Source organism: Anser cygnoides, chromosome Z (genome assembly GCF_040182565.1).
Source record: "Anser cygnoides isolate HZ-2024a breed goose chromosome Z, Taihu_goose_T2T_genome, whole genome shotgun sequence".
NCBI classification, from domain to species: Eukaryota; Metazoa; Chordata; class Aves; order Anseriformes; family Anatidae; genus Anser; species Anser cygnoides.
This window is the reverse complement of record NC_089912.1, coordinates 23,024,142-23,034,053: the sequence shown is the minus strand read 5'-3', so window position 1 is coordinate 23,034,053 and position 9,912 is coordinate 23,024,142. Positions and strand designations below refer to the sequence as shown.

Below are 9,912 nucleotides of genomic sequence, written 5' to 3'. Positions count from 1 at the left end.
TGGGGGAAAATTTGTTACGTTCTCTTTGCTTTTGCTTTATTTATTTATTTATTTGCTTATTTGGCTTCAATGGGAGGTACTTATAAAAGTATTGATTATATACAGGATAAGGGACTCAGAATTAATAGTAATCTTGGAATATTTTTACACGTACAATTTAATCATTTTAATTTGCAGACTGATACAAATCAAAGGCAGATATTGACTCTGCCATGAATGGCTAATAGGGTTTCTTTGTCTCTGCACAGTCTTTGAAACAGAAGTGGAAATCTGGCGTGTTCTTATGAGACAATTCTGTGCTGTCCAGATCTTTATGAGAGACCTGCCTGCTCCTCTTCCTTTCAAAATACTCATTATAACATGTTCGACACCCTCTTTCCATTTCATTACAACAAGGGAATATCAACTACAGTGAGTTCTAGACCAGCCCAGTGGAATAAATTTACAAGGTAACTAAATAAATCTGTACCCTGCCCACTCTGTCTATTCAGGGCCAGACATTTCTTTCATGCTTGACGTCAGTCCAGCATTTTCCAGTGACATCTTGAGCTGCTACGGTCTTTCTGGGTCTCATTCTTTCCACCACCCTAATGCCTACTTTCTTGCTTCCTCTCTAATCCTTTCAGGGAATCTGGACTGGTTCTTCAGCTGCTTCTGGGCTGCACCTCTCTCCACTTGGCCTGAACCTGCATATTAGAGAGATTCTTCCAGCTGAAAATATCCAGTTGCTTCAAGAGTTATTTCACCTGGCCCAGCACACAATAGCCAAAACAAGGCTGTCCAGAAACATGTTTTCATTGAAGTATAGTGCATAGCATGATATGCATTACTAAACAAAGAGAATAATGCTTTCTGTCACAAACTTTCCTGTACTTTAGTGCTACATGTACGGATGAGCAAAATCAAAGAGATACTCATTGTGGAGTCTGGGATCCAATAAAAGCCACATTTTGGGATTAAGATTTCAGTTCTTTATTCATGCAATGAGATTTTCAATCTGAGGTAAGCAGCTGTTTCCTAAGGCTGAAGGCTTCACTTCACTTGGCTTCACCGGTCTACATTTGCCTTCCAGGCACCTTACAACCAACCAAAATCTTTTTTCTCCAAATGCACCCACAGCTGGTAGAAATGCCATCTCCCAGAGGCTGTGTATATGCTCACTGGACAGTTCAGCAAACGTACATTCAGAGCAGGAATATACAGAAATGATAAGTAACAGCTCACAAATCAGCCATCATGTCCCTATATTCTTTATCACAGTTATACTTTCCATTCTTGTTTTTGTAGTTACAGCATAGGTGTTCAAATAAGTGAATTTTCAGAACAGGAGGGGGTACATAAAGCAGTCAAAGGAACAACTAAAGCAGCACATAAGGCAAAATATGTATTTTGCAACATCTGTCTGACAATTCAGATGTAAAGACTCGCTGAGTTCCAGTACTTTGAGGACTGCTCCATCCTTAAGAGCGTAATCTTTCAGTATTTTGAAGATTATATCTGATCCTTTTTTGAGTGCTGGGGCAATCTGCATATTTGTGTACTGCAAACTTTAAATGACATAAATCAAAGCTGACAAACTAAAAACGTTGTTGTTGAAGTACCTAAAATCCATAATGCTGTCATTCCCATGATTCAACAGAGCCTTTCCAGGTTTGATTGAAAGGTTGCTCTATAGCTCTCCAACTCTAGTCTAAAAAGCCAATGCATTATGGTAGGACTGACAGGATATTATTAATGTTGTTAAAAATATATCAGCGTGTATTAGGGCAGACTTTGTGTATCCATTCAGGCCAATCAAATTGTCCATTATCAAATGAGGTAAGAAAATAAATAAGAGGCTTTCAGTGTCACATTCAGACTTTCTGATTACGTTTGTTTTTTTTTGCAATGTCATTTGCTATCACTTGCTACTTTTCATTAGAACTCAGTTGTCTCTGAAACATGAAAAAGCTGAACATCAGTCATGCTGAATTAAAAATACACAACTTATGCATAAATTTGGCATTCAGAAAGTGTAGAACATTGTCCTTGAACAAAAATTTCCTTGGTAAATATGTCTCTACTCAGTCTGCAAATGTACCAGATAGCTGAAGTGCTGTCCTCTGGAGATGCGTAAATTTCCATCATGTTGCTATTACTAGAAGACCTACCAGCTACCAGCAGACAAATTGTCATGGAATCACAGAATGGATGTCATCAGGTCCAACCTCTCTGATGAAGCAGGGAAACCCAGAGCAGGTTGCCTAGGACCACATCCAGGCAGCTTTTGAAGATCTTCACGGAGGGAGACCCACAGCCTCTCTGGGCAACCTGTGCCAGTGCTCAGCCCATAGTCATGGGTATTACTACTGTTAGAGGTACATCATGCTTGATTTTGGCAATTGGATTATCCTTCTGTTGTGCGCTTTTCCCTCTCATCTAATTCTGTGGGCAGAAGCACACAGAATTATTGCACCGGGGAAGTATCTGCCTTGGTAGGAGAAAGACTGCCAAAGGTGTTGAGAGTTCAAAGACCTTGATGTGAGAATGTGTGTTAATTGAACTTAACTTTATAGAAATAGATAAGGTGCTGTCTGATAAGGATGCTGTCTAAGGTGCTGTCAATAGTCTTGAAAAGGAGAGGTTTGCAGAAAGAAGGCAGCAAGCACTACGATAAGCTTAAAGACGGATCAACTGTGATATGTGTATTGACTGAGACACAGTGGATTTACAAAGAAAATGTGGATCACCATGACAGAAGAAATTGCTTATGGCATGACTTTAAAATGAACTGCAGAAAAAGCAGTGGACACACTTTGTTAACTCTTCTCCTGTTAAAGCCATATAGATCAGATTGCTCCAAAAACCCTTAGGTGTGAGCTGTACATTTCCAGGGCAGTATTCTCAATATATAAATCTGAATCTTTGGAGGATCATGACCTTTGAGAATAACACATGTGGTCATTAATGTCCAACTGAAATATATTTTTTAAATAATAAGTATCATATGATTTTGTGATTTAATCATAGAATCATAGAATCATTAATGTTGGAAAGGACCTCCAAGACCATCTGGTCCAACAGTCCCCCTACCACCAGTGTTATATGTAAAATCTGGATAATTATCAGGAACATTTTTTAATAGTAATGACCATACTACCAGGATTTTCCTTCCTGGACTCGTCCAAGAGGCCATAACAAAGTTTACTTCAGGTCACAATTCCCATGTGAAAACTGGACTAGAATTGAAGATTGCTATGCTGTATTATTATATACCATTAGTAAATGGCTGCAATTTGAAGATCATCTTCTATTTCAGGCATGCTAAAACTGAAGGCATGTCTGTAATCAAAATTCCTTTTAATATTTATACTGCATTCTCTCTTCCTGGGTCTGTTATTTAGATCAATCCATCAGACTTAGGTTTCAGTGCCCTTTTACCAGGGTGTGGAAACTTTGGCTTAAGTTTGTTTTCTCCTTCTTCCTAGAAGAAGAATTAATATTGCTTTTTATGTTCTGTGATTTAGACTGTTGGTTTTGCTCTCTGGGCAGGACTTGTTCTGAGGTGTCCGTGTTTTGAAGTAAAATCAATAGAATCTCTGTGAAAACAAATGTCTAAACATTTCAAACTAATTCCAGATTAGCTCTGATACTCCCTGGAGACCATTTTTATTCTTGGCTGTGGTGGTGACTATCCAGGTGGAATTCTCTACTGAGCTACTACATGGTTAAGTTTGCAAACAAACAAAGAAACAAACAAACATGTAGAAATGCTGTCTCATACCTTTTGACTTTGTGGAACATGTGGCAGTCAGATATTTGTGTTGATTTACTATACTGTTTCAGTAGAAGAGTGACTTAGAAAACCTGATGAAGTAGTGAAGGCATTTTGGCACTTTTCAGTGATGGGAGTGAATGCACAGTAATTCTCTATGGTGTTCATAACATTTAGCAATGTGTTAGAATAAAAGACTCCTCCTTAGTATATTATTTTATATAAATTATATAGTGAATGGATATATTCCACCATACCTTCAACAGCTACTATAAAAAGTTTTTTTAATACTATGCCACAGAATTAGTTGGATACTACATTATGTATAATACTTCATGCTGAGCAATGTTTCCAAAATATTACAAAACACATCAAATGAGAAAGTAATGCAACTTCAAAAGAGTATCAGAGTCTACAAACATTCATTTTACTTCAATAATAGGTATGTTTTGGTTTTGGACCATAGCATCTGAATACAAATGACAACATACTTCTAAAATTGCATTGAGATTGATATTGTGATTGAAAAGAAGATGAGAACATTGCACCTAGGGAGAGATCCATATGTAGCATAACAAGCTGAAATGAGAACTTTCTTAATTCCCGGTAGTCCCATCATATTAAACAGAAGCATTTGTCCCCTTCTATCCACCAACAAGAGAGGAATAATCTTTGTCGCTATGGGATAATCCCACCCTAAGTGACAATCCCTTTTCAGAACAACCATGATGTGACCTGTAAGGAAAGAAAAGCCTCCTGCTTTTATTCACCACAGTTGAAGATTATTTTGTACTAATGGAAAAGCTAAGATCATTGACAGCACAGCAATGAAAATCTACACTTTATGGCCATGATGTTGTTCCAGATTTTGAGTACATACTCCTGTGAGATGGATATGTCCCAAAGAGAATAAATGCTGCTTTATCTCAAACTTTCCATGCATTACCAGACAATGTCATATATATAAGTGAATCTGAACTACATTTACATATATATAAAAGCCATATTATCTTTGTTTTATTTATGCTTCTTAAACTTTGTCACTTTATAAATTAAACCTACCAGAATTTTCATGTGTGAAGCTGCCCAGAAGCTGCCTATCATCATAGTAAAGGGATAAAAATTAATGTTGATTAGAAGTTATAAAAAAATGTTTCTTTTAGACAGTAAGATTGTATATAACCACAGCCTTGAAATGTGCCTGACTAAAGCCTGCTTTTCTATTCAGACAGTCTACACTTCAGCAGGGAACCAGAAAGACACAAGCCTTTGTAGAGATCTTACTCTCCTACGATACAAAAATCAAATGCTATGAGTACAGTTTTATATTTCATTATTAGATTATTTAAATTTAGCTGTTAAAAAACAACAACAACAACAACAAAATTGCAGTCAATGCAAAGGAAATAATTTGGAAATTATAAACATCAGCATTTGGAGCTCCTTGGTAAATTCTGGCTTGAAATGTTAATGAAACATTAAGTTTCTAATACATTCACAATACCTGTACTCATAACCCTTCTTTCATACTGTTGACATTCTGGTATGATAACATCTTTTCTGCATACACTTATACATACAGAAACGTATTCAACGTGCTTTAAAAAAGCCATACCCACCTCTAATCACAAGAGCACAACCATTTTTCCAGTGACAGGAAAAGTAGAAACATAAACTCCATTTTTAAAAAGTGAAAATAGGAATCCCAGAAAACTACAGGCCACTCAATTTCACCTCTCTGCCCGGGTTGATTCTCCTAGAAAGTGCTAAGGCACATGGATAACAGAGAAGGGACCGGTGACAGGCAACATGGCTCCACTAAGGGCAAATCATGCCTGACTAACTTGGTATCCTTCTACAAAGGGTTTATACCACTGGTGGATAGGGGCAGAGCATTTGGAATAAGAAACCATTTTATCCATAGTTTCTGAAGTGATTTTGTTGCTATTTTCATAGTCTTTATCAAGGAGAAGCAGATTTCATGTAAATAAGCAACTAAGTATATGTTCGATTGACATTGGAAGAGTTGAGCAACCCTTTCAGTACTGAGCAAAGGTAGAACCAGACAGGATGTGGTGGAACTTCCTTGTGATTTATTAGTGCAGAAAATACTTCATGGATAGAAACACTGCAAGTTCTGAGCATTACTGGCCAAGTTTCAAAATGCGAGGGCCAGCCTGAACAGCAGCTGAGGTTATTTTTGTGTGTGTTTATATGGTCTTAAAATGCAGATAATTTGAGGCTATCAAGTTGTGCAGTGGTTAAACTGTGTAAGTACATGGTTTGATTTTTCTGTACTACCACATCTCTCCTTTTTGTTGGCAAACCTCATATTATCGTATTACAAGTTCTTCTACCATATCCTTAGACTGCAGACCATCTTTCCCTATGACAGGGCAAACAACAAGGTCCTCAACACAAGGGGACCTCCATGTCTACCTGGGATCTAATGCTAGGAAAATGTTAAACCAGTTAATTAATAACAGCTGATGGGAAAATTTACAACAGATTCATCCTGGATAGTAATAAATTTGGTCAGAGAGCCTGAAACTGAAAGATAGAACAGAGAAAAATCTTATTATTTTAATATGCTTATATCTAATTATATCATGAAAATATCCAGAGGAGCTGGATATCTGACCTTGGTAATCCACTTGCTAGAAACCAGGAGCTTCTTCTTCCAGCATCAACTTGCAGCAGACTGCAGACCTGAGAGCACCTCTCCATCTGCATGGCTTGTGTGGTATTTCATTGCTTCTATAACCCTGAATTCTGAAATGGATTCTTATCTACATCTTCCTCTTTGCAGGTATAATATAAAAGTATTATATAACATTTTGAACTGAAGACAACTTTTTTTGGCATTGATGCAAAATGGTAGAGGAAAAGGTTATTCAGCACAGTTGCTTTTAATACTATATTAAAACTGGCAAAACATTTTCTTTTCATCTGCTTTGCTTTTCTGAGTTTTAATTTAAAACATTGTGCTTTTGAATAATAAGCTACGTATAAAGAAGGTAGAAGATAAACATGATCAATGAAAGTTTACCCAGTGTGCCTACCCAAAAACAGCAGAGATATTTTTCAGTTCAGTCACACTCTTGCAAATCCAAAATGCACATACAGTTCAATACCTAATCTACAAACACATTTGCCAGTCACGTGCTCTGAATATATAACCATATTTAGAAGTCACTACTTGATATTAGTGTGTTCCCTTACCCTAAAGATAATTGACTCATAGTTATGATTTCCTCCCTGCTCCAAAAAGTCCAAATATTTATATGTAAGGAGCTTGCTAACTTCCTTCATGAGTTCATATGACCTGGTTGCCCAAAATAGGAGGGTGAGCAGACTCAGCAATGCAGGCAATCTTCCTCAGTTCAATGTGCCTAAGTGTTTAAGCTCTCTGGAGCTTCTCTTTTTTTGAGAAAACTGAAATTTTTATGTGCACTTTGAGTCTTTGCTGTATAAGAGCTTTAAAGGTTGCATAACAGTCGGCCAAGTGTCATCACACCCCTGTTACATTAATAGTGGGAAGAGAGCTACCCAAGACTCACAAATTTATCTGAAGAACATCCTGAAGTTGGATGGGAAAATATTTGTTACTCTCATTTTAGTAATGTTCATGGTGTAACACGGTGTATAAAAAAAAACAGGGAACATATTTCTTGAGTAAAGGGTCAGTGCAGCCCTGGGTCCATTTCTTACGGTGGTTTCCAGTGAATATACTTGGTTATCTCTTCCAGACCCATGGTTAAAATTACCCCATTGCTTCCTAGTTGTTCAATTCTTTCAGAATTTAGCGTAAGAATATTAGATTTTTCTATTATTATTTATTTATTTATAATCTGTTAACGAAAATTTTAAAAAGAACCAAAAAAGCCCACAAACACCCTAGAAAATAGTGGCAGGTCACTGACCTGCATCCTTACTGCCTGGAGGCCCAGAGGTCCCACAGCATCCACTGTTATCCTTCAGAGCAGGGCTGATGCTCAGCCCTCACCTCTGTGAAAACAGGAATATTGACCTCTTCTCATAGAATCACAGAATCACAGAATATCCTAAGTTGGAAGGGACCCATAAGGATCATCGAGTCCAACTCTTGGCACCACACAGGTCTACACAAAAATGCCACCGCAGCTTGGCATATCAGGGCAGCTTTCAGGTGACCTAATGGTGTTTTTTTTTTATGTAGGAAACAAGTATTTAATAACAGAAAACTGGATACATTTCATTTGTAATGTCTCAGCTGCTACTTCTATGTCTCCTTGGAGGCCTGTTTCTGATGCCATGCTGTGGTGTATCACCCCAAGGATTTGGCCATGACTGCTTTCCCTTACATTTATTTAAAAAATGTCTGATAAATTCCCAGGAGTTACTGCTGATGCACACTAGCTACAGAGGAGTCTAGCAAGAGACTGTCTCTATAAAGACATGTTTTTATATGCATTAGGTGTTGAGTATAATTTATATGGAAATGTTTAAGGGCTTTCCCTCTCTATTTGTTTTGTGAAAGCTTAACTAACTGTGCAGATGAAATCCATTTTAAAATATACGATCATCCTTCTAATGGAAGACAATGAGATGAGAAACTCAGTGATGATTAAATAACTCAAGATATGCATAATTAATAGCAAAAGTTTTTTTAATTTTTTTTTTTTACAGAAAACATTAATTTATGAAGTACTTCACAGTAAACATTCGCTTTAAAAGGGCCTGAGAAAGGATAAGAATAATAAAAAAGGAGGTGAAAATGACATTCATGAGGAGGTGTAGACATGCAGGATGTTATTGGCCAGAGATGGATGGGGTGATACTGTGGAGTAATGGACAGCACTAGTGAGAACTCATTCCAATAGGAAAATGATATGGTTTATGGTGTACTGGAATCAGATGGAAATGGACAGAAACTGTGGGCAGAGCAGCCAGTCAGAGTGGAGAGGCAGAGTCAAGCTCAGTCAAGGCGAATTTAAGTGGAAAGAGCCAATATGTATTCTCACTCTCCAAAATAAACAAATTGTACACAACAAAGAAGTAATTGAGATTTTTTTTAATATCATTTTGCATGATTACATACACCTGCCCATGAAAAGCAGATGTGAATGACACAACTCTGTATATTACACTTTTTAAAGTAGCTGCCTCTGGGAAGACTCATGTATTATGTAGCTCTACAAAATACTGTCTAATAGAAATCCTTCACTGCACCATTGTGACCCCAAATATTTGCTTTCTTTAAACAAACAAAAGAGAAGAAGAAAATCTCATCCTTTTCTCGCACCAGCCTAAGTCAAGAGTATCTGCAGGAGAATCCATGGAATTGCACTTATGCAAAACTGACAGTATCGTTTTCTAAATCTTTGGCTGTTGCAGTGTTGTGAGGATCATTTCAGTTCAGTGTGAAATTGTTCAGGGATGATTTCAGTGCTGTATTCTGTAAAAGGCTACCAGGCTTAGTGGCATATACAGTAAGTATCCATTTCAGTGAAACAGAAGGCAGAGGAGTGACATGTCATTCCCAGGTCTAGAGCCAGAACTGCCCTTCCCACGGGATTAGAGAAAACATACTTTTTCACATCCAAAAGTCTCCATAGCATATCTGCTCATGAATTTAAAGGCTTTCCAGTATAACAAAACTTCAAACTGTGAACCTAGAAGCAAAAAGTACAGTTTTTCTTTCATACAACTTCTCCAAAGCAATTAAAAAAATAACAGAAAAATGTGCTGCAAAATTAAAACAGAAGATTTTGGAAATGAATATATATAAATGTAAATAATACCCAAGAGTTTGCCCTGAAAACATGAAAATGTAATTCTGATTCTGACTACTCTGAGTTTATAATGCCTGTGGGACAGTATGTTGCTGAAAAGCTGTGCAAATCTCTGAAAAAAAAAACAAACCTAACTATCATTCTTACCCTACCTCTGTCACATTTTCTTCTGTTCTCACAAACTGCGGGTTAAACTGCTAATTATTACATGTCCCTTCTGTGCTGTGTCTTTTACTACACAACTGCAGCTAAAAGCCGATATTATATTAATTAAACATTTCACCACTCACAGTGTAAAATCTTCAGAAATCGATCACTAATTTTTTAAACAGGAAAATAATTAGAGCAAATTGCACATAAAGTATGTTTATACTGAAAACAAAA

The 9,912-nt window shown here is 37.0% G+C and overlaps 1 long non-coding RNA gene across 2 annotated transcripts in view; it reads right to left on the bottom strand.

The window, feature by feature from the left end:
* Positions 1-8,799: 8,799 nt before the first annotated feature.
* The window catches only part of LOC125180344 (uncharacterized), a 67,043-nt gene continuing 65,930 nt past the window's right edge, over positions 8,800-9,912 (bottom strand). For both annotated transcript variants that reach the window (XR_007158813.2, XR_007158814.2), the window contains exon 8: positions 8,800-9,408. This is a non-coding gene — a long non-coding RNA (uncharacterized lncRNA). The remainder of the gene's footprint in view (positions 9,409-9,912) is intronic.